The following is a 5670-nucleotide window of genomic DNA, read 5'->3' as shown; positions in this document are numbered from 1 at the left end:
AATAAAATGAAGGTAATGTGTCCAAGTACAACTAAGAAAAAAGAAATTTTTTAAATCTGTGTGAGGTGGGGTGAGTTACTTGGCCTTTTTGATCCTCTATTTTCTCATCATTAAAGTGGAAGTAATAATAATCTCTATATAACACACTGTCATAAAGATTGAATGAAACAATGGATGTGAAAAGAATTCTGCAAACTGTAACCCATCTTTAAATATTACTTATAATAATATCATCACCTAATAGAAAATATCTGCCATCTGGTAAACATATACAACATTACTCGGGACAGTGAGAAGTCAGCATGAGATAATTCTTGGAAAGAGCCCAAGTTCAAGTATAGAAAGAAATTTTTTTAGTGAATTACATTTTATATCAAGGCATGAGGCAGTTTAAGGCAATGGAAAAACTGAACCAAATGCAAATTTTTAAGGAGCAAACAGCAAAAAGGCTTGATCATTTACTTCTAAAGAACCTGGTAATTACTATATTTTTCCTCCTAATATTTTCTGTTTTGTGACTTATTTGGAACATAGCACAATGTTATTGAAATCTTGGAATGACTCAAAAATTTTAATATCACTGTCTATATTTTTGGCAAATGATTGCTATTTTTCTTTAAATGGGCTATTTCAAAAGGTTTGTTCCATTCCAAACAATGATTTAATACTGTTGAAGGACAGCTTTCCTTTTCTAAAGGACTGATCCCCAATTTAATAATGAAATTCAGTGAAGAAAAATTAGGGTTTACTTAATGGAAATTAATTTTATGGTGTATAAAGAAAACAGAAATGCATTTACTTTATCAAACAAGACAAGTGTACTTGGAAAATCTTTTCTCCATGTGACATGAATACTAAGCAGAGTGAATTGATGAAGCAGCATTTAGCTAACAGTGCTATTTTTCCTCTTTCATATTCTCTGCCTTTAATTCAGGTAACAGTGGGAAGCTGGAACTTGGCCATTTTCCTACACATTCCCCTAGTGCAGAAGCCAGTCTTAACAGTGGTGAAGAAGTTCCTCGACTGCCATCTAGTGCTTTTGAAAGAGATTCACCAGGCCTACTCAGATGAGCTGGTTTATGTTTAGTACAGAGTGTGGGATGGAGGGAAATGGAGGTGGGGGTGGCAGAAAGCAAAAGCCTTTTGAGATAGTCTTTTGAATCTAGTGCTTTAATTAGTAAGAGATGCTGAGTCACAAACAACACTAGAGGCTTCTGAGCTGGATGCTTCAGGGAAAGTTGTGGGAAACCAGATATCAAGGACACTGAAGTTCAACCAGATTCTTGAAGTTTGTGAAGGAAGATTGCCTTTAGGATAATGGAGAGCTCAACAGATAGCAAAGGGGATGTATCTACATTGAGTCATATGTACACACTGGCCAAACTGACTACTCTGGAACAGTGTTTAGCAAAATATTCTTTAGTAAAAGTATTTCATTTGTTAACAAGAAAGACTTGATGTCTCCCTGTCTTTTTTAGTATTCCATTCCGCCATCTCACCAGCTACTCTAAGATCCCCTCTCCAGACAAATTCGATAGACATTAGTATCCCAATAATCCCTATTGAAAATACTTTTAGAGGTCATCTATTACCACCATCATCTGGGTCCTTTGACTTTTATAGGAGACACTTGTATGCCAACAGAATTTCAGACTCAAAAGAATGAGAAAGGTTGGGCTTGGCTACCTTTCATTGCTTAAATCCTGCATATAAGCATTTTAAAAGGTACCAGCAAGCCAGTTACAATAACACACACCTATAATCTGGAGCTCAGGAGACTGAGGCAGGAGCATTGTGAGTTCAAAGCTAGCCTCAGCAATTTAGCAAGGTCCTAAGCAACTTATAGAGACCCTGACTCAAAATTAAAAATATATATATAAATAAAAAGAGCTGGGGATGTGGCTCAGTGGTTAAATACCAGCCACCATAAAGTTGTTTAGTCTAGAAAACCTGGAAGTCACCTGACATTTTCTTCTTCCTTAAACCACTCATTAACCCACAAACACTCAATCTCTAAATACTGTATGCTCTAACTCCTAAAATTTTCTCAAAACCATACAATTTTTCAATTACCACTAACATTACACATAACATAAATATACACATTAATGAGGTACAATCATCTAGCAACTTGAATGATGCTTTAAAAAATTAATTTAATCATATTGCAATATTGCTTAATACCCTTCAATGATTTTCTTTGGTTTAAAAATAAATTCCATTTTAATACAACCTAGGAACACCTACCTCATGTGACTTCTGCCAGTTCCCCAAGCTGATCTCCTGCCATGTCTCCTCTACCTGTCCCCTACATCAAGGACAACAATCTTCTCTTTTTCTCCAAAGAGCCAAGCTCCTTATCACCTCAGGACTTTTGAACATGCTCTTACCTATAGCCAATCTGTGTTCTCACATTCTCCACTTCTTCACTTTATTTCTATACTATTTACGAATCATTGTTATTTAACATCTATCTCCAAGTCCACACTTTAAATTTTACAAAGTCAGATACTAAGTCTGTCTGATGTACTTCTATACTCAAGCCAAAACAGGCAATTAATAAAAATTTGCTGAATAAATTAGCAATTATTGCCTCCTAAAATTTTTGATTGTTTTAAATATTCTTCCTGCTTGGTCAGTTCCTTAAAGGCAAATAGCCATCAAATTTTATCAAGACCTCATGTTGGAGACCTTTGCTGAGATGACTCAGACATAACTTTACGACACAATGGCAATAGATCCTGTAAGCAAATAAGAACAATACAAAATTTAACAGTGTCATTTGCAATGGAAGCATGGTTCTTTGGAAACAGAGGAGACAGGGGTTAATACAACTTGGACAAATCTGGGTAGACAGGAAAGATGAAATACAAGTTGAAGTTTGGAATATAAGCAAGAGGTCACAGTAGCAATTTTGTGAAGGATAGTCAAGGAAATGAGGCCAGAGATGGAGGAAATGTGCAATATTTTGACATAGGGAAAGGACATGTGATCCATGTTCCCACAGGAAGCACTATCACAGTTCCTTCAATGCAGGCAGTAGGCATTTAATTAACACTTTGTGATCTGACTTTAGGAGAATGGAGAGACCCAGAAATAATACACATTTTATCTTGCTAAAGACAGAATAAGTTTCCTTATTCTTTAACATTTAACAGCACGGGAACCATTCGTTATACTTGATACAACTTCAAGAAAATGCCCAATAAAAATGTCATTTCTGAGGCTCCTTGTGTGATCAAACCATCTTACATTTGAAACCTTTCTGAAAGAGCATTCAGAGCTCCGACAGATTACTCACAAAATTAAACCCAAATTTCCTGCCATGAACACCATTCTCTAGAAATACCTTCAAGTTGAGACTTCTTCCCTCCTCCCAACCACCCCACCTTCCAATTTCCAGTACTGCTGGCCTGAGAGGATGGGAGGGTGGCATTCTCTTAGCTCACTGCTAACATTTCCAAGCCTGTCCTCAATCACCCTCCATTGGGAATCCAGTCATACCTGCACATCACCCAACACTGCTCCTTGGCATGCTTTTATCCCATAATAGTAAGCATCAGATTTCTTTGCTTTTGAATAAAAATATATTTCCTGAATAAAAACAAAAATACAGAAGTAACCAATTAATTAGCACTTAAGAGATCTTGCCCAACCTTAAACCACCTTTGCTTTAGAATGAAGTTTCAGGAAGCAATTTCTCATTATTTCTTCAATTTTTAGAAAGTTGTAAATATTAGCAAAGAAAGTCAAGTTTTTATACTTCAAGAAGAGAAATGTTTGCTACTACGCATGCACTCTCACTTGTCTAAATAAAAAGTCAAGGAAAATCACAAATTGCTGTTTATGGGGGGAATGAAGAAAGGAAGCATATATTTGCAGATTGAACCTCTAGGAGTAGGATGAAGAGGAAATTACAGAAGTTTGATGCTTTGCTTATGTCATGATTTTTAAATAAACAGAAACTGATTGGAAGCCAAAGTTAATGGGTATCTTAGGTAGAGAACTTGACATACTGAAGACTTGCTTTCATAAGCTTTGGTTCTTCTGTTTTCTCTTCATTAGTGCAATTTATTATGGAAAAGCATAACATATACTGCACTAAAACTAGACTGGGAAGTTCAAGTTCTGTTTGTGTCCACATGTAAGAATTAGGTTTGTGCCCATGCCTCTTGGGGCAGGAGTGGTTGCCCTGCTCAGATCCTGGCACACACTCCCTTTTAACAAACATGGACCTTTGACAATATGGAATGAATCTCAGAGGAGAAGCTGAGGAAGCCCCTTCAGGTCTGAGAGGACAAGTTAGCACACGACATAGGATTAGACCAGGAGTCATAGGCATGGGTGACAGGCCAGCCCTGCTCCAACTGGCTGTAGGACTTTAGTCAAGTCTGCAAAGTGGAGGCTGTTCCCAGTAGGAGAGGACTCCAAGAATCCCTCCAGGGCTTCCAGTATTTAGGCTGGAACATGCTTCCCTAGTCAAGATTTACCCTTCATCTGGAACCAAATGCTAAGATGGAGGAACATTTTCATGATTTAAGATGCTATTCAGTTGTAATAAAAAAGTAATTTTGTTTCTTCCAAACCTCCAGATTATTATGGAGATTTTTCTGCTGAGTCTTATTTTAAAAAGGCATTATGTACATCAAGACTGACATAGCCATAAGGAATTGTAGAAATTTTAATATCAGTTGATGTGGATGAAAAACTAAAATTTCCATATTTTAAACTCTCAGATGACTTTTAAATGGATAACATTAAATTACTGACAGAAATGTTCAGTATTTTCTCATCTGCATACTATTGTTTCTTGGTAGAGAAAAGCTGCAATCTGATTTGCTAGGGCATGTGGCCATTTTACCACTTTGTCCCCAAGCTTGTGGCAAAAGTGAGGGGCAGTGCGGGAAGAGAGAAAGATGGAGAGAATCAGTAGCAGAAGCAAGATCAGTAAGTATCTCTGAAGGGAATATATTTTTTTAATTGCTCAAAACTATATTGAATTTTTGTTCTTTTTCTAATGACACACAAAGGAGAATACTTGGAATAAGAAACTGCCCAGCATAATCTTTTATTCAAAGACTTTCCAGTTACATTTTTGTGTGTGACCATATTTTTATAATGCGCAGTTAGGAGTCTAACTGTCAGAATTCATTTTACTTTTTTTCATCCAATGGAATGAGAAAAGGTAACAAATATTAATCCTATCTTAGCTCTCTCAGACAAAATATTTTAAAAAGAAGACAATTAAGACTTTGAAATGAGGGACTGAGGTTGTGGCTCCGTGGTAGAGCCCTTGCCTTGCAAGTGTGAGGCACTGGGTTCAAGCCTCAGTCAGCACCACATAAAAATAAATAAGCAAAATAAAAGTATTGTGTCCATTTACAACTAAAAGAAATTAAAAATACTTGTAATGAAACCATTGAAATGTTTCTAATGTCTGTTCAGAATGTAAAATCCTATGAAAAAGATGCAGGTATCAGGGAAATCATTTGTAAAATAAACCAGCTGCTGCTGAGAGTTTCATACTTTTTAGTTACCACCCTTTTCTCTAACAGATCCTAGCACAGTTCCTAACATATACTAGGCATAGATACTTCTTTATTGAGGGCTTGCTAAAAGTAATAAAAATCCAAGTGTAATTAGCAAGAGCTAGTTCATCTAATAGGTTCT

The sequence above is a fragment of the Callospermophilus lateralis genome, chromosome 2 (genome assembly GCF_048772815.1).
Source record: "Callospermophilus lateralis isolate mCalLat2 chromosome 2, mCalLat2.hap1, whole genome shotgun sequence".
NCBI lineage: Eukaryota > Metazoa > Chordata > Mammalia > Rodentia > Sciuridae > Callospermophilus > Callospermophilus lateralis.
The sequence above is the reverse complement of the archived record's forward strand: the minus strand, read 5'-3'. Positions refer to the sequence as shown.